Source organism: Myxine glutinosa (genome assembly GCF_964187855.1).
Source record: "Myxine glutinosa chromosome 3 unlocalized genomic scaffold, kmMyxGlut1.1 SUPER_3_unloc_1, whole genome shotgun sequence".
Classification (NCBI taxonomy): Eukaryota; Metazoa; Chordata; class Myxini; order Myxiniformes; family Myxinidae; genus Myxine; species Myxine glutinosa.
Genome location: NW_027616352.1, coordinates 122,559 through 148,515, shown reverse-complemented (window position 1 = coordinate 148,515; position 25,957 = coordinate 122,559).

Sequence of the window (25,957 nt, the reverse complement as noted above, 5' to 3'; positions counted from 1 at the left end):
CCTTTGTTGGATCCACAACTCGCTCTCTCTCAATAAGACAAATCCTTTGTTGGATCCACAACTCTCTCAATAAGACAAATCCTTTGTTGGATCCACAACTCTCTCAATGAGACAAATCCTTTGTTGGATCCACAACTCTCTCTCTCTCAATAAGACAAAGCCTTTGTTGGATCCACAACTCACTCTCTCTCAATAAGACAAATCCTTTGTTGGATCCACAACTCTCTCAATAAAACAAATCCTTTGTTGGATCCACAATTCTCTCTCTCTCAATAAGACAAATCCTTTGTTGGATCCACAACTCGCTCTCTCTCAATAAGACAAATCCTTTGTTGGATCCACAACTCGCTCTCTCTCAATAAGACAAATCCTTTGTTGGATCCACAACTCTCTCTCTCTCTCAATGAGACAAATCCTTTGTTGGATACACAACTCTCTCTCTCTCAATGAGACAAATCCTTTGTTGGATCCGCAACTCTCTCTCTCAATAAGACAAATCTTTTGTTGGATCCACAACTCACTCTCTCTCAATAAGACAAATCCTTTGTTGGATCCACAACTCTCTCTCTCAATAAGACAAATCCTTTGTTGGATCCACAACTCTCTCTCTCTCAATAAGACAAATCCTTTGTTGGATCCACAACTCTCTCTCTCTCTCAATAAGACAAATCCTTTGTTGGATCCACAACTCTCTCTTTCTCAATAAGACAAATCCTTTGTTGGATCCACAACTCACTCTCTCTCAATAAGACAAATCCCTTGTTGGATCCACAACTCTCTCTCTCAATAAGACAAATCCTTTGTTGGATCCACAACTCTCTCTCTCTCAATGAGACAAATCCTTTGTTGGATCCACAACTCTCTCTCTCAATAAGACAAATCCTTTGTTAGATCCACAACTCTCTCAATAAGACAAATCCTTTGTTGGTTCCACAACTCTCTCAACCAGACAAATCCTTTGTTGGATCCACAACTCTCTCTTTCTCAATAAGACAAATCCTTTGTTGGATCCACAACTCTCTCTCTCAATTAGACAAATCCTTTGTTGGATCCACAACTCTCTCTCTCTCAATAAGACAAATCCTTTGTTGGATCCACAACTCTCTCAATAAGAGAAATCCTTTGTTGGATCCACACCTCTCTCTCTCTCAATAAGACAAATCCTTTGTTTGATCCACAACTCTCTCAATAAGACAAATCCTTTCTTGGATCCACAACTCTCTCTCTCTCAATAAGACAAATCCTTTGTTGGATCCACAACTCTCTCAATAAGACAAATCCCTTTGTTGGATCCACAACTCTCTCAATTAGACAAATCCTTTGTTGGATCCACAACTCTCTCAAAAAGACAAATCCTTTGTTGGATCCACAACTCTCTCAATTACACAAATCCTTTGTTGGATCCACAACTCTCTCAATAAAACAAATCCTTTGTTGGATCCACAATTCTCTCTCTCTCAATAAGACAAATCCTTTGTTGGATCCACAACTCTCTCTCTCTCAATAAGACAAATCCTTTGTTGGATCCACAACTTGCTCTCTCTCAATAAGACAAATCCTTTGTTGGATCCACAACTCTCTCTCTCTCAATGAGACAAATCCTTTGTTGGATCCACAACTCTCTCTCTCTCAATGAGACAAATCCTTTGTTGGATCCACAACTCTCTCTCTCAATAAGACAAATCTTTTGTTGGATCCACAACTCACTCTCTCTCAATAAGACAAATCCTTTGTTGGATCCACAACTCTCTCTCTCAATAAGACAAATCCTTTGTTGGATCCACAACTCTCTCTCTCTCAATAAGACAAATCCTTTGTTGGATCCACAACTCTCTCTCTCTCTCAATAAGACAAATCTTTTGGTGGATGCACAACTCTCTCAATAAGACAAATCCTTTGTTGGATCCACAACTCTCTCTCTCTCAATAAGACAAATCCTTTGTTGGATCCACAACTCGCTCTCTCTCAATAAGACAAATCCTTTGTTGGATCCACAACTCTCTCAATAAGACAAATCCTTTGTTGGATCCACAACTCTCTCAATGAGACAAATCCTTTGTTGGATCCACAACTCTCTCTCTCTCAATAAGACAAAGCCTTTGTTGGATCCACAACTCACTCTCTCTCAATAAGACAAATCCTTTGTTGGATCCACAACTCTCTCAATAAAACAAATCCTTTGTTGGATCCACAATTCTCTCTCTCTCAATAAGACAAATCCTTTGTTGGATCCACAACTCGCTCTCTCTCAATAAGACAAATCCTTTGTTGGATCCACAACTCTCTCTCTCTCAATAAGACAAATCCTTTGTTGGATCCACAACTCGCTCTCTCTCAATAAGACAAATCCTTTGTTGGATCCACAACTCTCTCTCTCTCTCAATGAGACAAATCCTTTGTTGGATACACAACTCTCTCTCTCTCAATGAGACAAATCCTTTGTTGGATCCACAACTCTCTCTCTCAAAAAGACAAATCTTTTGTTGGATCCACAACTCACTCTCTCTCAATAAGACAAATCCTTTGTTGGATCCACAACTCTCTCTCTCAATAAGACAAATCCTTTGTTGGATCCACAACTCTCTCTCTCTCAATAAGACAAATCCTTTGTTGGATCCACAACTCTCTCTCTCTCTCAATAAGACAAATCCTTTGTTGGATCCACAACTCTCTCTTTCTCAATAAGACAAATCCTTTGTTGGATCCACAACTCACTCTCTCTCAATAAGACAAATCCCTTGTTGGATCCACAACTCTCTCTCTCAATAAGACAAATCCTTTGTTGGATCCACAACTCTCTCTCTCTCAATGAGACAAATCCTTTGTTGGATCCACAACTCTCTCTCTCAATAAGACAAATCCTTTGTTGGATCCACAACTCTCTCAATAAGACAAATCCTTTGTTGGATCCACAACTCACTCTCTCAAAAAGACAAATCCTTTGTTGGATCCACAACTCTCTCTCTCAATAAGACAAATCCTTTGTTGGATCCACAACTCTCTCTCTCTCAATAAGACAAATCCTTTGTTGGATCCACAACTCGCTCTCTCTCAATAAGACAAATCCTTTGTTGGATCCACAACTCACTCTCTCAATAAGACAAATCCTTTGTTGGATCCACAACTCTCTCTCTCTCAATAAGACAAATCCTTTGTTGGATCCACAACTCGCTCTCTCTCAATAAGACAAATCCTTTGTTGGATCCACAACTCTCTCAATAAGACAAATCCTTTGTTGGATCCACAACTCTCTCAATGAGACAAATCCTTTGTTGGATCCACAACTCTCTCTCTCTCAATAAGACAAAGCCTTTGTTGGATCCACAACTCACTCTCTCTCAATAAGACAAATCCTTTGTTGGATCCACAACTCTCTCAATAAAACAAATCCTTTGTTGGATCCACAATTCTCTCTCTCTCAATAAGACAAATCCTTTGTTGGATCCACAACTCGCTCTCTCTCAATAAGACAAATCCTTTGTTGGATCCACAACTCGCTCTCTCTCAATAAGACAAATCCTTCGTTGGATCCACAACTCTCTCTCTCTCTCAATGAGACAAATCCTTTGTTGGATACACAACTCTCTCTCTCTCAATGAGACAAATCCTTTGTTGGATCCGCAACTCTCTCTCTCAATAAGACAAATCTTTTGTTGGATCCACAACTCACTCTCTCTCAATAAGACAAATCCTTTGTTGGATCCACAACTCTCTCTCTCAATAAGACAAATCCTTTGTTGGATCCACAACTCTCTCTCTCTCAATAAGACAAATCCTTTGTTGGATCCACAACTCTCTCTCTCTCTCAATAAGACAAATCCTTTGTTGGATCCACAACTCTCTCTTTCTCAATAAGACAAATCCTTTGTTGGATCCACAACTCACTCTCTCTCAATAAGACAAATCCCTTGTTGGATCCACAACTCTCTCTCTCAATAAGACAAATCCTTTGTTGGATCCACAACTCTCTCTCTCAATTAGACAAATCCCTTGTTGGATCCACAACTCTCTCTCTCAATAAGACAAATCCTTTGTTGGATCCACAACTCTCTCTCTCTCAATGAGACAAATCCTTTGTTGGATCCACAACTCTCTCTCTCAATAAGACAAATCCTTTGTTAGATCCACAACTCTCTCAATAAGACAAATCCTTTGTTGGTTCCACAACTCTCTCAACCAGACAAATCCTTTGTTGGATCCACAACTCTCTCTTTCTCAATAAGACAAATCCTTTGTTGGATCCACAACTCTCTCTCTCAATTAGACAAATCCTTTGTTGGATCCACAACTCTCTCTCTCTCAATAAGACAAATCCTTTGTTGGATCCACAACTCTCTCAATAAGAGAAATCCTTTGTTGGATCCACACCTCTCTCTCTCTCAATAAGACAAATCCTTTGTTTGATCCACAACTCTCTCAATAAGACAAATCCTTTCTTGGATCCACAACTCTCTCTCTCTCAATAAGACAAATCCTTTGTTGGATCCACAACTCTCTCAATAAGACAAATCCCTTTGTTGGATCCACAACTCTCTCAATTAGACAAATCCTTTGTTGGATCCACAACTCTCTCAAAAAGACAAATCCTTTGTTGGATCCACAACTCTCTCAATTACACAAATCCTTTGTTGGATCCACAACTCTCTCAATAAAACAAATCCTTTGTTGGATCCACAATTCTCTCTCTCTCAATAAGACAAATCCTTTGTTGGATCCACAACTCTCTCTCTCTCAATAAGACAAATCCTTTGTTGGATCCACAACTTGCTCTCTCTCAATAAGACAAATCCTTTGTTGGATCCACAACTCTCTCTCTCTCAATGAGACAAATCCTTTGTTGGATCCACAACTCTCTCTCTCTCAATGAGACAAATCCTTTGTTGGATCCACAACTCTCTCTCTCAATAAGACAAATCTTTTGTTGGATCCACAACTCACTCTCTCTCAATAAGACAAATCCTTTGTTGGATCCACAACTCTCTCTCTCAATAAGACAAATCCTTTGTTGGATCCACAACTCTCTCTCTCTCAATAAGACAAATCCTTTGTTGGATCCACAACTCTCTCTCTCTCTCAATAAGACAAATCTTTTGGTGGATGCACAACTCTCTCAATAAGACAAATCCTTTGTTGGATCCACAACTCTCTCTCTCTCAATAAGACAAATCCTTTGTTGGATCCACAACTCGCTCTCTCTCAATAAGACAAATCCTTTGTTGGATCCACAACTCTCTCAATAAGACAAATCCTTTGTTGGATCCACAACTCTCTCAATGAGACAAATCCTTTGTTGGATCCACAACTCTCTCTCTCTCAATAAGACAAAGCCTTTGTTGGATCCACAACTCACTCTCTCTCAATAAGACAAATCCTTTGTTGGATCCACAACTCTCTCAATAAAACAAATCCTTTGTTGGATCCACAATTCTCTCTCTCTCAATAAGACAAATCCTTTGTTGGATCCACAACTCGCTCTCTCTCAATAAGACAAATCCTTTGTTGGATCCACAACTCTCTCTCTCTCAATAAGACAAATCCTTTGTTGGATCCACAACTCGCTCTCTCTCAATAAGACAAATCCTTTGTTGGATCCACAACTCTCTCTCTCTCTCAATGAGACAAATCCTTTGTTGGATACACAACTCTCTCTCTCTCAATGAGACAAATCCTTTGTTGGATCCACAACTCTCTCTCTCAAAAAGACAAATCTTTTGTTGGATCCACAACTCACTCTCTCTCAATAAGACAAATCCTTTGTTGGATCCACAACTCTCTCTCTCAATAAGACAAATCCTTTGTTGGATCCACAACTCTCTCTCTCTCAATAAGACAAATCCTTTGTTGGATCCACAACTCTCTCTCTCTCTCAATAAGACAAATCCTTTGTTGGATCCACAACTCTCTCTTTCTCAATAAGACAAATCCTTTGTTGGATCCACAACTCACTCTCTCTCAATAAGACAAATCCCTTGTTGGATCCACAACTCTCTCTCTCAATAAGACAAATCCTTTGTTGGATCCACAACTCTCTCTCTCTCAATGAGACAAATCCTTTGTTGGATCCACAACTCTCTCTCTCAATAAGACAAATCCTTTGTTGGATCCACAACTCTCTCAATAAGACAAATCCTTTGTTGGATCCACAACTCACTCTCTCAAAAAGACAAATCCTTTGTTGGATCCACAACTCTCTCTCTCAATAAGACAAATCCTTTGTTGGATCCACAACTCTCTCTCTCTCAATAAGACAAATCCTTTGTTGGATCCACAACTCGCTCTCTCTCAATAAGACAAATCCTTTGTTGGATCCACAACTCACTCTCTCAATAAGACAAATCCTTTGTTGGATCCACAACTCTCTCTCTCTCAATAAGACAAATCCTTTGTTGGATCCACAACTCGCTCTCTCTCAATAAGACAAATCCTTTGTTGGATCCACAACTCTCTCAATAAGACAAATCCTTTGTTGGATCCACAACTCTCTCAATGAGACAAATCCTTTGTTGGATCCACAACTCTCTCTCTCTCAATAAGACAAAGCCTTTGTTGGATCCACAACTCACTCTCTCTCAATAAGACAAATCCTTTGTTGGATCCACAACTCTCTCAATAAAACAAATCCTTTGTTGGATCCACAATTCTCTCTCTCTCAATAAGACAAATCCTTTGTTGGATCCACAACTCGCTCTCTCTCAATAAGACAAATCCTTTGTTGGATCCACAACTCGCTCTCTCTCAATAAGACAAATCCTTCGTTGGATCCACAACTCTCTCTCTCTCTCAATGAGACAAATCCTTTGTTGGATACACAACTCTCTCTCTCTCAATGAGACAAATCCTTTGTTGGATCCGCAACTCTCTCTCTCAATAAGACAAATCTTTTGTTGGATCCACAACTCACTCTCTCTCAATAAGACAAATCCTTTGTTGGATCCACAACTCTCTCTCTCAATAAGACAAATCCTTTGTTGGATCCACAACTCTCTCTCTCTCTCAATAAGACAAATCCTTTGTTGGATCCACAACTCACTCTCTCTCAATAAGACAAATCCTTTGTTGGATCCACAACTCTCTCTCTCAATAAGACAAATCCTTTGTTGGATCCACAACTCTCTCTCTCTCTCAATAAGACAAATCCTTTGTTGGATCCACAACTCTCTCTCTCTCTCAATAAGACAAATCCTTTGTTGGATCCACAACTCTCTCTTTCTCAATAAGACAAATCCTTTGTTGGATCCACAACTCACTCTCTCTCAATAAGACAAATCCCTTGTTGGATCCACAACTCTCTCTCTCAATAAGACAAATCCTTTGTTGGATCCACAACTCTCTCTCTCTCAATGAGACAAATCCTTTGTTGGATCCACAACTCTCTCTCTCAATAAGACAAATCCTTTGTTAGATCCACAACTCTCTCAATAAGACAAATCCTTTGTTGGTTCCACAACTCTCTCAACCAGACAAATCCTTTGTTGGATCCACAACTCTCTCTTTCTCAATAAGACAAATCCTTTGTTGGATCCACAACTCTCTCTCTCAATTAGACAAATCCTTTGTTGGATCCACAACTCTCTCTCTCTCAATAAGACAAATCCTTTGTTGGATCCACAACTCTCTCAATAAGAGAAATCCTTTGTTGGATCCACACCTCTCTCTCTCTCAATAAGACAAATCCTTTGTTTGATCCACAACTCTCTCAATAAGACAAATCCTTTCTTGGATCCACAACTCTCTCTCTCTCAATAAGACAAATCCTTTGTTGGATCCACAACTCTCTCAATAAGACAAATCCCTTTGTTGGATCCACAACTCTCTCAATTAGACAAATCCTTTGTTGGATCCACAACTCTCTCAAAAAGACAAATCCTTTGTTGGATCCACAACTCTCTCAATTACACAAATCCTTTGTTGGATCCACAACTCTCTCAATAAAACAAATCCTTTGTTGGATCCACAATTCTCTCTCTCTCAATAAGACAAATCCTTTGTTGGATCCACAACTCTCTCTCTCTCAATAAGACAAATCCTTTGTTGGATCCACAACTTGCTCTCTCTCAATAAGACAAATCCTTTGTTGGATCCACAACTCTCTCTCTCTCAATGAGACAAATCCTTTGTTGGATCCACAACTCTCTCTCTCTCAATGAGACAAATCCTTTGTTGGATCCACAACTCACTCTCTCTCAATAAGACAAATCCTTTGTTGGATCCACAACTCTCTCTCTCAATAAGACAAATCCTTTGTTGGATCCACAACTCTCTCTCTCAATAAGACAAATCCTTTGTTGGATCCACAACTCTCTCTCTCTCAATAAGACAAATCCTTTGTTGGATCCACAACTCTCTCTCTCTCTCAATAAGACAAATCCTTTGTTGGATCCACAACTCTCTCTTTCTCAATAAGACAAATCCTTTGTTGGATCCACAACTCACTCTCTCTCAGTAAGACAAATCCCTTGTTGGATCCACAACTCTCTCTCTCAATAAGACAAATCCTTTGTTGGATCCACAACTCTCTCTCTCTCAATGAGACAAATCCTTTGTTGGATCCACAACTCTCTCTCTCAATAAGACAAATCCTTTGTTGGATCCACAACTCTCTCAATAAGACAAATCCTTTGTTGGTTCCACAACTCTCTCAACAAGACAAATCCTTTGTTGGATCCACAACTCTCTCTTTCTCAACAAGACAAATCCTTTGTTGGATCCACAACTCTCTCTCTCAATTAGACAAATCCTTTGTTGGATCCACAACTCTCTCTCTCTCAATAAGACAAATCCTTTGTTGGATCCACAACTCTCTCAATAAGAGAAATCCTTTGTTGGATCCACACCTCTCTCTCTCTCAATAAGACAAATCCTTTGTTTGATCCACAACTCTCTCAATAAGACAAATCCTTTCTTGGATCCACAACTCTCTCTCTCAATAAGACAAATCCTTTGTTGGATCCACAACTCTCTCTTTCTCAATAAGACAAATCCTTTGTTGGATCCACAACTCACTCTCTCTCAATAAGACAAATCCTTTGTTGGATCCACAACTCTCTCTCTCAATAAGACAAATCCTTTGTTGGATCCACAACTCTCTCTCTCTCAATGAGACAAATCCTTTGTTGGATCCACAACTCTCTCTCTCAATAAGACAAATCCTTTGTTGGATCCACAACTCTCTCAATAAGACAAATCCTTTTTTGGTTCCACAACTCTCTCAACAAGACAAATCCTTTGTTGGATCCACAACTCTCTCTTTCTCAAGAAGACAAATCCTTTGTTGGATCCACAACTCTCTCTCTCTCAATTAGACAAATCCTTTGTTGGATCCACAAATCTCTCTCTCTCAATAAGACAAATCCTTTGTTGGATCCACAACTCTCTCTCTCTCTCAATAAGAGAAATCCTTTGTTGGATCCACAACTCTCTCTCTCTCAATAAGACAAATCCTTTGTTGGATCCACAACTCACTCTCTCAATAAGACAAATCCTTTGTTGGATCCACAACTCTCTCTCTCTCAATAAGACAAATCCTTTGTTGGATCCACAACTCGCTCTCTCTCAATAAGACAAATCCTTTGTTGGATCCACAACTCTCTCAATAAGACAAATCCTTTGTTGGATCCACAACTCTCTCAATGAGACAAATCCTTTGTTGGATCCACAACTCTCTCTCTCTCAATAAGACAAAGCCTTTGTTGGATCCACAACTCACTCTCTCTCAATAAGACAAATCCTTTGTTGGATCCACAACTCTCTCAATAAAACAAATCCTTTGTTGGATCCACAATTCTCTCTCTCTCAATAAGACAAATCCTTTGTTGGATCCACAACTCGCTCTCTCTCAATAAGACAAATCCTTTGTTGGATCCACAACTCTCTCTCTCTCAATAAGACAAATCCTTTGTTGGATCCACAACTCGCTCTCTCTCAATAAGACAAATCCTTTGTTGGATCCACAACTCTCTCTCTCTCTCAATGAGACAAATCCTTTGTTGGATACACAACTCTCTCTCTCTCAATGAGACAAATCCTTTGTTGGATCCACAACTCTCTCTCTCAAAAAGACAAATCTTTTGTTGGATCCACAACTCACTCTCTCTCAATAAGACAAATCCTTTGTTGGATCCACAACTCTCTCTCTCAATAAGACAAATCCTTTGTTGGATCCACAACTCTCTCTCTCTCAATAAGACAAATCCTTTGTTGGATCCACAACTCTCTCTCTCTCTCAATAAGACAAATCCTTTGTTGGATCCACAACTCTCTCTTTCTCAATAAGACAAATCCTTTGTTGGATCCACAACTCACTCTCTCTCAATAAGACAAATCCCTTGTTGGATCCACAACTCTCTCTCTCAATAAGACAAATCCTTTGTTGGATCCACAACTCTCTCTCTCTCAATGAGACAAATCCTTTGTTGGATCCACAACTCTCTCTCTCAATAAGACAAATCCTTTGTTGGATCCACAACTCTCTCAATAAGACAAATCCTTTGTTGGATCCACAACTCACTCTCTCAAAAAGACAAATCCTTTGTTGGATCCACAACTCTCTCTCTCAATAAGACAAATCCTTTGTTGGATCCACAACTCTCTCTCTCTCAATAAGACAAATCCTTTGTTGGATCCACAACTCGCTCTCTCTCAATAAGACAAATCCTTTGTTGGATCCACAACTCACTCTCTCAATAAGACAAATCCTTTGTTGGATCCACAACTCTCTCTCTCTCAATAAGACAAATCCTTTGTTGGATCCACAACTCGCTCTCTCTCAATAAGACAAATCCTTTGTTGGATCCACAACTCTCTCAATAAGACAAATCCTTTGTTGGATCCACAACTCTCTCAATGAGACAAATCCTTTGTTGGATCCACAACTCTCTCTCTCTCAATAAGACAAAGCCTTTGTTGGATCCACAACTCACTCTCTCTCAATAAGACAAATCCTTTGTTGGATCCACAACTCTCTCAATAAAACAAATCCTTTGTTGGATCCACAATTCTCTCTCTCTCAATAAGACAAATCCTTTGTTGGATCCACAACTCGCTCTCTCTCAATAAGACAAATCCTTTGTTGGATCCACAACTCTCTCTCTCTCAATAAGACAAATCCTTTGTTGGATCCACAACTCGCTCTCTCTCAATAAGACAAATCCTTTGTTGGATCCACAACTCTCTCTCTCTCTCAATGAGACAAATCCTTTGTTGGATCCACAACTCGCTCTCTCTCAATAAGACAAATCCTTTGTTGGATCCACAACTCTCTCTCTCTCTCAATGAGACAAATCCTTTGTTGGATACACAACTCTCTCTCTCTCAATGAGACAAATCCTTTGTTGGATCCACAACTCTCTCTCTCAAAAAGACAAATCTTTTGTTGGATCCACAACTCACTCTCTCTCAATAAGACAAATCCTTTGTTGGATCCACAACTCTCTCTCTCAATAAGACAAATCCTTTGTTGGATCCACAACTCTCTCTCTCTCAATAAGACAAATCCTTTGTTGGATCCACAACTCTCTCTCTCTCTCTCAATAAGACAAATCCTTTGTTGGATCCACAACTCTCTCTTTCTCAATAAGACAAATCCTTTGTTGGATCCACAACTCACTCTCTCTCAATAAGACAAATCCCTTGTTGGATCCACAACTCTCTCTCTCAATAAGACAAATCCTTTGTTGGATCCACAACTCTCTCTCTCTCAATGAGACAAATCCTTTGTTGGATCCACAACTCTCTCTCTCAATAAGACAAATCCTTTGTTGGATCCACAACTCTCTCAATAAGACAAATCCTTTGTTGGATCCACAACTCACTCTCTCAAAAAGACAAATCCTTTGTTGGATCCACAACTCTCTCTCTCAATAAGACAAATCCTTTGTTGGATCCACAACTCTCTCTCTCTCAATAAGACAAATCCTTTGTTGGATCCACAACTCGCTCTCTCTCAATAAGACAAATCCTTTGTTGGATCCACAACTCACTCTCTCAATAAGACAAATCCTTTGTTGGATCCACAACTCTCTCTCTCTCAATAAGACAAATCCTTTGTTGGATCCACAACTCGCTCTCTCTCAATAAGACAAATCCTTTGTTGGATCCACAACTCTCTCAATAAGACAAATCCTTTGTTGGATCCACAACTCTCTCAATGAGACAAATCCTTTGTTGGATCCACAACTCTCTCTCTCTCAATAAGACAAAGCCTTTGTTGGATCCACAACTCACTCTCTCTCAATAAGACAAATCCTTTGTTGGATCCACAACTCTCTCAATAAAACAAATCCTTTGTTGGATCCACAATTCTCTCTCTCTCAATAAGACAAATCCTTTGTTGGATCCACAACTCGCTCTCTCTCAATAAGACAAATCCTTTGTTGGATCCACAACTCTCTCTCTCTCAATAAGACAAATCCTTTGTTGGATCCACAACTCGCTCTCTCTCAATAAGACAAATCCTTTGTTGGATCCACAACTCTCTCTCTCTCTCAATGAGACAAATCCTTTGTTGGATACACAACTCTCTCTCTCTCAATGAGACAAATCCTTTGTTGGATCCGCAACTCTCTCTCTCAATAAGACAAATCTTTTGTTGGATCCACAACTCACTCTCTCTCAATAAGACAAATCCTTTGTTGGATCCACAACTCTCTCTCTCAATAAGACAAATCCTTTGTTGGATCCACAACTCTCTCTCTCTCAATAAGACAAATCCTTTGTTGGATCCACAACTCTCTCTCTCTCTCAATAAGACAAATCCTTTGTTGGATCCACAACTCTCTCTTTCTCAATAAGACAAATCCTTTGTTGGATCCACAACTCACTCTCTCTCAATAAGACAAATCCCTTGTTGGATCCACAACTCTCTCTCTCAATAAGACAAATCCTTTGTTGGATCCACAACTCTCTCTCTCTCAATGAGACAAATCCTTTGTTGGATCCACAACTCTCTCTCTCAATAAGACAAATCCTTTGTTAGATCCACAACTCTCTCAATAAGACAAATCCTTTGTTGGTTCCACAACTCTCTCAACCAGACAAATCCTTTGTTGGATCCACAACTCTCTCTTTCTCAATAAGACAAATCCTTTGTTGGATCCACAACTCTCTCTCTCAATTAGACAAATCCTTTGTTGGATCCACAACTCTCTCTCTCTCAATAAGACAAATCCTTTGTTGGATCCACAACTCTCTCAATAAGAGAAATCCTTTGTTGGATCCACACCTCTCTCTCTCTCAATAAGACAAATCCTTTGTTTGATCCACAACTCTCTCAATAAGACAAATCCTTTCTTGGATCCACAACTCTCTCTCTCTCAATAAGACAAATCCTTTGTTGGATCCACAACTCTCTCAATAAGACAAATCCCTTTGTTGGATCCACAACTCTCTCAATTAGACAAATCCTTTGTTGGATCCACAACTCTCTCAAAAAGACAAATCCTTTGTTGGATCCACAACTCTCTCAATTACACAAATCCTTTGTTGGATCCACAACTCTCTCAATAAAACAAATCCTTTGTTGGATCCACAATTCTCTCTCTCTCAATAAGACAAATCCTTTGTTGGATCCACAACTCTCTCTCTCTCAATAAGACAAATCCTTTGTTGGATCCACAACTTGCTCTCTCTCAATAAGACAAATCCTTTGTTGGATCCACAACTCTCTCTCTCTCAATGAGACAAATCCTTTGTTGGATCCACAACTCTCTCTCTCTCAATGAGACAAATCCTTTGTTGGATCCACAACTCTCTCTCTCAATAAGACAAATCTTTTGTTGGATCCACAACTCACTCTCTCTCAATAAGACAAATCCTTTGTTGGATCCACAACTCTCTCTCTCAATAAGACAAATCCTTTGTTGGATCCACAACTCTCTCTCTCTCAATAAGACAAATCCTTTGTTGGATCCACAACTCTCTCTCTCTCTCAATAAGACAAATCTTTTGGTGGATGCACAACTCTCTCAATAAGACAAATCCTTTGTTGGATCCACAACTCTCTCTCTCTCAATAAGACAAATCCTTTGTTGGATCCACAACTCGCTCTCTCTCAATAAGACAAATCCTTTGTTGGATCCACAACTCTCTCAATAAGACAAATCCTTTGTTGGATCCACAACTCTCTCAATGAGACAAATCCTTTGTTGGATCCACAACTCTCTCTCTCTCAATAAGACAAAGCCTTTGTTGGATCCACAACTCACTCTCTCTCAATAAGACAAATCCTTTGTTGGATCCACAACTCTCTCAATAAAACAAATCCTTTGTTGGATCCACAATTCTCTCTCTCTCAATAAGACAAATCCTTTGTTGGATCCACAACTCGCTCTCTCTCAATAAGACAAATCCTTTGTTGGATCCACAACTCTCTCTCTCTCAATAAGACAAATCCTTTGTTGGATCCACAACTCGCTCTCTCTCAATAAGACAAATCCTTTGTTGGATCCACAACTCTCTCTCTCTCTCAATGAGACAAATCCTTTGTTGGATACACAACTCTCTCTCTCTCAATGAGACAAATCCTTTGTTGGATCCACAACTCTCTCTCTCAAAAAGACAAATCTTTTGTTGGATCCACAACTCACTCTCTCTCAATAAGACAAATCCTTTGTTGGATCCACAACTCTCTCTCTCAATAAGACAAATCCTTTGTTGGATCCACAACTCTCTCTCTCTCTCAATAAGACAAATCCTTTGTTGGATCCACAACTCTCTCTCTCTCTCAATAAGACAAATCCTTTGTTGGATCCACAACTCTCTCTTTCTCAATAGGACAAATCCTTTGTTGGATCCACAACTCACTCTCTCTCAATAAGACAAATCCCTTGTTGGATCCACAACTCTCTCTCTCAATAAGACAAATCCTTTGTTGGATCCACAACTCTCTCTCTCTCAATGAGACAAATCCTTTGTTGGATCCACAACTCTCTCTCTCAATAAGACAAATCCTTTGTTGGATCCACAACTCTCTCAATAAGACAAATCCTTTGTTGGATCCACAACTCACTCTCTGAAAAAGACAAATCCTTTGTTGGATCCACAACTCTCTCTCTCAATAAGACAAATCCTTTGTTGGATCCACAACTCTCTCTCTCTCAATAAGACAAATCCTTTGTTGGATCCACAACTCGCTCTCTCTCAATAAGACAAATCCTTTGTTGGATCCACAACTCACTCTCTCAATAAGACAAATCCTTTGTTGGATCCACAACTCTCTCTCTCTCAATAAGACAAATCCTTTGTTGGATCCACAACTCGCTCTCTCTCAATAAGACAAATCCTTTGTTGGATCCACAACTCTCTCAATAAGACAAATCCTTTGTTGGATCCACAACTCTCTCAATGAGACAAATCCTTTGTTGGATCCACAACTCTCTCTCTCTCAATAAGACAAAGCCTTTGTTGGATCCACAACTCACTCTCTCTCAATAAGACAAATCCTTTGTTGGATCCACAACTCTCTCAATAAAACAAATCCTTTGTTGGATCCACAATTCTCTCTCTCTCAATAAGACAAATCCTTTGTTGGATCCACAACTCGCTCTCTCTCAATAAGACAAATCCTTTGTTGGATCCACAACTCGCTCTCTCTCAATAAGACAAATCCTTCGTTGGATCCACAACTCTCTCTCTCTCTCAATGAGACAAATCCTTTGTTGGATACACAACTCTCTCTCTCTCAATGAGACAAATCCTTTGTTGGATCCGCAACTCTCTCTCTCAATAAGACAAATCTTTTGTTGGATCCACAACTCACTCTCTCTCAATAAGACAAATCCTTTGTTGGATCCACAACTCTCTCTCTCAATAAGACAAATCCTTTGTTGGATCCACAACTCTCTCTCTCTCAATAAGACAAATCCTTTGTTGGATCCACAACTCTCTCTCTCTCTCAATAAGACAAATCCTTTGTTGGATCCACAACTCTCTCTTTCTCAATAAGACAAATCCTTTGTTGGATCCACAACTCACTCTCTCTCAATAAGACAAATCCCTTGTTGGATCCACAACTCTCTCTCTCAATAAGACAAATCCTTTGTTGGATCCACAACTCTCTCTCTCTCAATGAGACAAATCCTTTGTTGGATCCACAACTCTCTCTCTCAATAAGACAAATCCTTTGTTAGATCCACAACTCTCTCAATAAGACAAATCCTTTGTTGGTTCCACAACTCTCTCAACCAGACAAATCCTTTGTTGGATCCACAACTCTCTCTTTCTCAATAAGACAAATCCTTTGTTGGATCCACAACTCTCTCTCTCAATTAGACAAATCCTTTGTTGGATCCACAACTCTCTCTCTCTCAATAAGACAAATCCTTTGTTGGATCCACAACTCTCTCAATAAGAGAAATCCTTTGTTGGATCCACACCTCTCTCTCTCTCAATAAGACAAATCCTTTGTTTGATCCACAACTCTCTCAATAAGACAAATCCTTTCTTGGATCCACAACTCTCTCTCTCTCAATAAGACAAATCCTTTGTTGGATCCACAACTCTCTCAATAAGACAAATCCCTTTGTTGGATCCACAACTCTCTCAATGAGACAAATCCTTTGTTGGATCCACAACTCTCTCAAAAAGACAAATCCTTTGTTGGATCCACAACTCTCTCAATTACACAAATCCTTTGTTGGATCCACACCTCTCTCTCTCTCTCAATAAGACAAATCCTTTGTTTGATCCACAACTCTCTCAATAAGAAAAATCCTTTCTTGGATCCACAACTCTCTCTCTCAATAAGACAAATCCTTTGTTGGATCCACAACTCTCTCTTTCTCAATAAGACAAATCCTTTGTTGGATCCACAACTCACTCTCTCTCAATAAGACAAATCCTTTGTTGGATCCACAACTCTCTCTCTCAATAAGACAAATCCTTTGTTGGATCCACAACTCTCTCTCTCTCTCAATGAGACAAATCCTTTGTTGGATCCACAACTCTCTCTCTCAATAAGACAAATCCTTTGTTGGATCCACAACTCTCTCAATAAGACAAATCCTTTGTTGGTTCCACAACTCTCTCAACAAGACAAATCCTTTGTTGGATCCACAACTCTCTCTTTCTCAAGAAGACAAATCCTTTGTTGGATCCACAACTCTCTCTCTCTCAATTAGACAAATCCTTTGTTGGATCCACAACTCTCTCTCTCTCAATAAGACAAATCCTTTGTTGGATCCACAACTCTCTCTCTCTCAATAAGAGAAATCCTTTGTTGGATCCACACCTCTCTCTCTCTCAATAAGACAAATCCTTTGTTTGATCCACAACTCTCTCAATAAGACAAATCCTTTGTTGGATCCACAACTCTCTCTCTCAATAAGACAAATCCTTTGTTGGATCCACAACTCTCTCAATAAGACAAATCCCTTTGTTGGATCCACAACTCTCTCAATTAGACAAATCCTTTGTTGGATCCACAACTCTCTCTCTCAATAAGACAAATCCTTTGTTGGATCCACAACTCTCTCTCTCAATAAGACAAATCCTTTGTTGGATCCACAACTCTCTCTCTCTCAATGAGACAAATCCTTTGTTGGATCCACAACTCCCTCAATGAGACAAATCCTTTGTTGGATCCACAACTCTCTCAACAAGACAAATCCTTTGTTGGATCCACAACTCTCTCTTTCTCAATAAGACAAATCCTTTGTTGGATCCACAACTCTCTCTCTCTCAATTAGACAAATCCTTTCTTGGATCCACAACTCTCTCTCTCTCAATAAGACAAATCCTTTGTTGGATCCACAACTCTCTCAATAAGACAAATCCTTTGTTGGATCCACAACTCTCTCTCTCTCTCAATAAGACAAATCCTTTGTTGGATCCACAACTCTCTCTCTCTCAATTAGACAAATCCTTTGTTGGATCCACAACTCTCTCTCTCTCTCAATAAGACAAATCCTTTGTTGGATCCACAACTCTCTCAATAAGAGAAATCCTTTGTTGGATCCACACCTCTCTCTCTCTCAATAAGACAAATCCTTTGTTTGATCCACAACTCTCTCAATAAGACAAATCCTTTGTTGGATCCACAACTCTCTCTCTCAATAAGACAAATCCTTTGTTGGATCCACAACTCTCTCAATAAGACAAATCCCTTTGTTGGATCCACAACTCTCTCAATTAGACAAATCCTTTGTTGGATCCACAACTCTCTCAAAAAGACAAATCTTTTGTTGGATCCACAACTCTCTCTCTCTCAATAAGACAAATCCTTTGTTGGATCCACAACTCTCAATTACACAAATCCTTTGTTGGATCCACAACTCTCTCTCTCTCTCAATAAGACAAATCCTTTGTTGGATCCACAACTCTCTTTCTCTCAATAAGACAAATCCTTTGTTGGATCCACAACTCTCTCTCTCTCAATTAGACAAATCCTTTGTTGGATCCACAACTCTCTCAATAAGACAAATCCTTTGTTGGATCCACAACTCTGTCTCTCTCAATAAGACAAAGCCTTTGTTGGATCCACAACTCACTCTCTCTCAATAAGACAAATCCTTTGTTGGATCCACAACTCTCTCAATAAGACAAATCCCTTTGTTGGATCCACAACTCTCTCAATTAGACAAATCCTTTGTTGGATCCACAACTCTCTCAAAAAGACAAATCCTTTGTTGGATCCACAACTCTCTCAATTACACAAAGCCTTTGTTGGATCCACAACTCTCTCTCTCTCTCAATAAGACAAATCCTTTGTTGGATCCACAACTCTCTCAATAAGACAAATCCTTTGTTGGATCCACAACTCTCTCAATGAGACAAATCCTTTGTTGGATCCACAACTCTGTCTCTCTCAATAAGACAAAGCCTTTGTTGGATCCACAACTCACTCACTCTCAATAAGACAAATCCTTTGTTGGATCCACAACTCTCTCAATAAAACAAATCCTTTGTTGGATCCACAATTCTCTCTCTCTCAATAAGACAAATCCTTTGTTGGATCCACAACTCTCTCTCTCTCAATAAGACAAATCCTTTGTTGGATCCACAACTCTCTCTCTCTCAATAAGACAAATCCTTTGTTGGATCCACAACTCACTCTCTCAATAAGACAAATCCTTTGTTGGATCCACAACTCTCTCTCTCTCAATAAGACAAATCCTTTGTTGGATCCACAACTCTCTCTCTCTCAATAAGACAAATCCTTTGTTGGATCCACAACTCACTCTCTCAATAAGACAAATCCTTTGTTGGATCCACAACTCTCTCTCTCTCAATAAGACAAATCCTTTGTTGGATCCACAACTCGCTCTCTCTCAATAAGACAAATCCTTTGTTGGATCCACAACTCTCTCAATAAGACAAATCCTTTGTTGGATCCACAACTCTCTCAATGAGACAAATCCTTTGTTGGATCCACAACTCTCTCTCTCTCAATAAGACAAAGCCTTTGTTGGATCCACAACTCACTCTCTCTCAATAAGACAAATCCTTTGTTGGATCCACAACTCTCTCAATAAAACAAATCCTTTGTTGGATCAACAATTCTCTCTCTCTCAATAAGACAAATCCTTTGTTGGATCCACAACTCGCTCTCTCTCAATAAGACAAATCCTTTGTTGGATCCACAACTCTCTCTCTCTCAATAAGACAAATCCTTTGTTGGATCCACAACTCGCTCTCTCTCAATAAGACAAATCCTTTGTTGGATCCACAACTCTCTCTCTCTCTCAATGAGACAAATCCTTTGTTGGATACACAACTCTCTCTCTCTCAATGAGACAAATCCTTTGTTGGATCCACAACTCTCTCTCTCAAAAAGACAAATCTTTTGTTGGATCCACAACTCACTCTCTCTCAATAAGACAAATCCTTTGTTGGATCCACAACTCTCTCTCTCAATAAGACAAATCCTTTGTTGGATCCACAACTCTCTCTCTCTCAATAAGACAAATCCTTTGTTGGATCCACAACTCTCTCTCTCTCTCAATAAGACAAATCCTTTGTTGGATCCACAACTCTCTCTTTCTCAATAAGACAAATCCTTTGTTGGATCCACAACTCACTCTCTCTCAATAAGACAAATCCCTTGTTGGATCCACAACTCTCTCTCTCAATAAGACAAATCCTTTGTTGGATCCACAACTCTCTCTCTCTCAATGAGACAAATCCTTTGTTGGATCCACAACTCTCTCTCTCAATAAGACAAATCCTTTGTTGGATCCACAACTCTCTCAATAAGACAAATCCTTTGTTGGATCCACAACTCACTCTCTCAAAAAGACAAATCCTTTGTTGGATCCACAACTCTCTCTCTCAATAAGACAAATCCTTTGTTGGATCCACAACTCTCTCAATAAGAGAAATCCTTTGTTGGATCCACACCTCTCTCTCTCTCAATAAGACAAATCCTTTGTTTGATCCACAACTCTCTCAATAAGACAAATCCTTTGTTGGATCCACAACTCTCTCTCTCAATAAGACAAATCCTTTGTTGGATCCACAACTCTCTCAATAAGACAAATCCCTTTGTTGGATCCACAACTCTCTCAATTAGACAAATCCTTTGTTGGATCCACAACTCTCTCAAAAAGACAAATCTTTTGTTGGATCCACAACTCTCTCTCTCTCAATAAGACAAATCCTTTGTTGGATCCACAACTCTCAATTACACAAATCCTTTGTTGGATCCACAACTCTCTCTCTCTCTCAATAAGACAAATCCTTTGTTGGATCCACAACTCTCTTTCTCTCAATAAGACAAATCCTTTGTTGGATCCACAACTCTCTCTCTCTCAATTAGACAAATCCTTTGTTGGATCCACAACTCTCTCAATAAGACAAATCCTTTGTTGGATCCACAACTCTGTCTCTCTCAATAAGACAAAGCCTTTGTTGGATCCACAACTCACTCTCTCTCAATAAGACAAATCCTTTGTTGGATCCACAACTCTCTCAATAAGACAAATCCCTTTGTTGGATCCACAACTCTCTCAATTAGACAAATCCTTTGTTGGATCCACAACTCTCTCAAAAAGACAAATCCTTTGTTGGATCCACAACTCTCTCAATTACACAAAGCCTTTGTTGGATCCACAACTCTCTCTCTCTCTCAATAAGACAAATCCTTTGTTGGATCCACAACTCTCTCAATAAGACAAATCCTTTGTTGGATCCACAACTCTCTCAATGAGACAAATCCTTTGTTGGATCCACAACTCTGTCTCTCTCAATAAGACAAAGCCTTTGTTGGATCCACAACTCACTCACTCTCAATAAGACAAATCCTTTGTTGGATCCACAACTCTCTCAATAAGACAAATCCTTTGTTGGATCCACAACTCTCTCTCTCTCAATAAGACAAATCCTTTGTTGGATCCACAACTCTCTCTCTCTCAATAAGACAAATCCTTTGTTGGATCCACAACTCACTCTCTCAATAAGACAAATCCTTTGTTGGATCCACAACTCTCTCTCTCTCAATAAGACAAATCCTTTGTTGGATCCACAACTCTCTCTCTCTCAATAAGACAAATCCTTTGTTGGATCCACAACTCACTCTCTCAATAAGACAAATCCTTTGTTGGATCCACAACTCTCTCTCTCTCAATAAGACAAATCCTTTGTTGGATCCACAACTCGCTCTCTCTCAATAAGACAAATCCTTTGTTGGATCCACAACTCTCTCAATAAGACAAATCCTTTGTTGGATCCACAACTCTCTCAATGAGACAAATCCTTTGTTGGATCCACAACTCTCTCTCTCTCAATAAGACAAAGCCTTTGTTGGATCCACAACTCACTCTCTCTCAATAAGACAAATCCTTTGTTGGATCCACAACTCTCTCAATAAAACAAATCCTTTGTTGGATCAACAATTCTCTCTCTCTCAATAAGACAAATCCTTTGTTGGATCCACAACTCGCTCTCTCTCAATAAGACAAATCCTTTGTTGGATCCACAACTCTCTCTCTCTCAATAAGACAAATCCTTTGTTGGATCCACAACTCGCTCTCTCTCAATAAGACAAATCCTTTGTTGGATCCACAACTCTCTCTCTCTCTCAATGAGACAAATCCTTTGTTGGATACACAACTCTCTCTCTCTCAATGAGACAAATCCTTTGTTGGATCCACAACTCTCTCTCTCAAAAAGACAAATCTTTTGTTGGATCCACAACTCACTCTCTCTCAATAAGACAAATCCTTTGTTGGATCCACAACTCTCTCTCTCAATAAGACAAATCCTTTGTTGGATCCACAACTCTCTCTCTCTCAATAAGACAAATCCTTTGTTGGATCCACAACTCTCTCTCTCTCTCAATAAGACAAATCCTTTGTTGGATCCACAACTCTCTCTTTCTCAATAAGACAAATCCTTTGTTGGATCCACAACTCACTCTCTCTCAATAAGACAAATCCCTTGTTGGATCCACAACTCTCTCTCTCAATAAGACAAATCCTTTGTTGGATCCACAACTCTCTCTCTCTCAATGAGACAAATCCTTTGTTGGATCCACAACTCTCTCTCTCAATAAGACAAATCCTTTGTTGGATCCACAACTCTCTCAATAAGACAAATCCTTTGTTGGATCCACAACTCACTCTCTCAAAAAGACAAATCCTTTGTTGGATCCACAACTCTCTCTCTCAATAAGACAAATCCTTTGTTGGATCCACAACTCTCTCTCTCTCAATAAGACAAATCCTTTGTTGGATCCACAACTCGCTCTCTCTCAATAAGACAAATCCTTTGTTGGATCCACAACTCACTCTCTCAATAAGACAAATCCTTTGTTGGATCCACAACTCTCTCTCTCTCAATAAGACAAATCCTTTGTTGGATCCAGAACTCGCTCTCTCTCAATAAGACAAATCCTTTGTTGGATCCACAACTCTCTCAATAAGACAAATCCTTTGTTGGATCCACAACTCTCTCAATGAGACAAATCCTTTGTTGGATCCACAACTCTCTCTCTCTCAATAAGACAAAGCCTTTGTTGGATCCACAACTCACTCTCTCTCAATAAGACAAATCCTTTGTTGGATCCACAACTCTCTCAATAAAACAAATCCTTTGTTGGATCCACAATTCTCTCTCTCTCAATAAGACAAATCCTTTGTTGGATCCACAACTCGCTCTCTCTCAATAAGACAAATCCTTTGTTGGATCCACAACTCGCTCTCTCTCAATAAGACAAATCCTTTGTTGGATCCACAACTCTCTCTCTCTCTCAATGAGACAAATCCTTTGTTGGATACACAACTCTCTCTCTCTCAATGAGACAAATCCTTTGTTGGATCCACAACTCTCTCTCTCAATAAGACAAATCTTTTGTTGGATCCACAACTCACTCTCTCTCAATAAGACAAATCCTTTGTTGGATCCACAACTCTCTCTCTCAATAAGACAAATCCTTTGTTGGATCCACAACTCTCTCTCTCTCAATAAGACAAATCCTTTGTTGGATCCACAACTCTCTCTCTCTCTCAATAAGACAAATCCTTTGTTGGATCCACAACTCTCTCTTTCTCAATAAGACAAATCCTTTGTTGGATCCACAACTCACTCTCTCTCAATAAGACAAATCCCTTGTTGGATCCACAACTCTCTCTCTCAATAAGACAAATCCTTTGTTGGATCCACAACTCTCTCTCTCTCAATGAGACAAATCCTTTGTTGGATCCACAACTCTCTCTCTCAATAAGACAAATCCTTTGTTAGATCCACAACTCTCTCAATAAGACAAATCCTTTGTTGGTTCCACAACTCTCTCAACCAGACAAATCCTTTGTTGGATCCACAACTCTCTCTTTCTCAATAAGACAAATCCTTTGTTGGATCCACAACTCTCTCTCTCAATTAGACAAATCCTTTGTTGGATCCACAACTCTCTCTCTCTCAATAAGACAAATCCTTTGTTGGATCCACAACTCTCTCAATAAGAGAAATCCTTTGTTGGATCCACACCTCTCTCTCTCTCAATAAGACAAATCCTTTGTTTGATCCACAACTCTCTCAATAAGACAAATCCTTTCTTGGATCCACAACTCTCTCTCTCTCAATAAGACAAATCCTTTGTTGGATCCACAACTCTCTCAATAAGACAAATCCCTTTGTTGGATCCACAACTCTCTCAATTAGACAAATCCTTTGTTGGATCCACAACTCTCTCAATTACACAAATCCTTTGTTGGATCCACAACTCTCTCAATAAAACAAATCCTTTGTTGGATCCACAATTCTCTCTCTCTCAATAAGACAAATCCTTTGTTGGATCCACAACTCTCTCTCTCTCAATAAGACAAATCCTTTGTTGGATCCACAACTTGCTCTCTCTCAATAAGACAAATCCTTTGTTGGATCCACAACTCTCTCTCTCTCAATGAGACAAATCCTTTGTTGGATCCACAACTCTCTCTCTCTCAATGAGACAAATCCTTTGTTGGATCCACAACTCTCTCTCTCAATAAGACAAATCTTTTGTTGGATCCACAACTCACTCTCTCTCAATAAGACAAATCCTTTGTTGGATCCACAACTCTCTCTCTCAATAAGACAAATCCTTTGTTGGATCCACAACTCTCTCTCTCTCAATAAGACAAATCCTTTGTTGGATCCACAACTCTCTCTCTCTCTCAATAAGACAAATCCTTTGTTGGATCCACAACTCTCTCTCTCTCAAAAAGACAAATCCTTTGTTGGATCCACAACTCTCTCTCTCTCTCAATAAGAGAAATCCTTTGTTGGATCCACAACTCTCTCAATAAGACAAATCCTTTGTTGGATCCACAATTCTCTCTCTCTCAATAAGACAAATCCTTTGTTGGATCCACAACTCTCTCTCTCTCAATAAGACAAATCCTTTGTTGGATCCACAACTCTCTCTCTCTCAATAAGACAAATCCTTTGTTGGATCCACAACTCACTCTCTCTCAATAAGACAAATCCTTTGTTGGATCCACAACTCACTCTCTCAATAAGACAAATCCTTTGTTGGATCCACAACTCTCTCTCTCTCTCAATGAGACAAATCCTTTGTTGGATCCACCACTCTCTCTCTCAATAAGACAAATCTTTTGTTGGATCCACAACTCACTCTCTCTCAATAAGACAAATCCTTTGTTGGATCCACAACTCTCTCTCTCAATAAGACAAATCCTTTGTTGGATCCACAACTCTCTCTCTCTCAATAAGACAAATCCTTTGTTGGATCCACAACTCTCTCTCTCTCAATAAGACAAATCCTTTGTTGGATCCACCACTCTCTCTCTCAATAAGACAAATCTTTTGTTGGATCCACAACTCACTCTCTCTCAATAAGACAAATCCTTTGTTGGATCCACAACTCTCTCTCTCAATAAGACAAATCCTTTGTTGGATCCACAACTCTCTCTCTCTCAATAAGACAAATCCTTTGTTGGATCCACCACTCTCTCTCTCAATAAGACAAATCTTTTGTTGGATCCACAACTCACTCTCTCTCAATAAGACAAATCCTTTGTTGGATCCACAACTCTCTCTCTCAATAAGACAAATCCTTTGTTGGATCCACAACTCTCTCTCTCTCAATAAGACAAATCCTTTGTTGGATCCACAACTCTCTCTTTCTCAATAAGACAAATCCTTTGTTGGATCCACAACTCACTCTCTCTCAATAAGACAAATCCTTTGTTGGATCCACAACTCTCTCTCTCTCAATAAGACAAATCCTTTGTTGGATCCACAACTCTCTCAATAAGACAAATCCTTTGTTGGTTCCACAACTCTCTCAACAAGACAAATCCTTTGTTGGATCCACAACTCTCTCTCTCTCAATTAGACAAATCCTTTGTTGGATCCACAACTCTCTCTCTCTCAATAAGACAAATCCTTTGTTGGATCCACAACTCTCCCTCTCTCAATAAGACAAATCCTTTGTTTGATCCACAACTCTCTCAATAAGACAAATCCTTTGTTGGATCCACAACTCTCTCAATAAGACAAATCCCTTTGTTGGATCCACAACTCT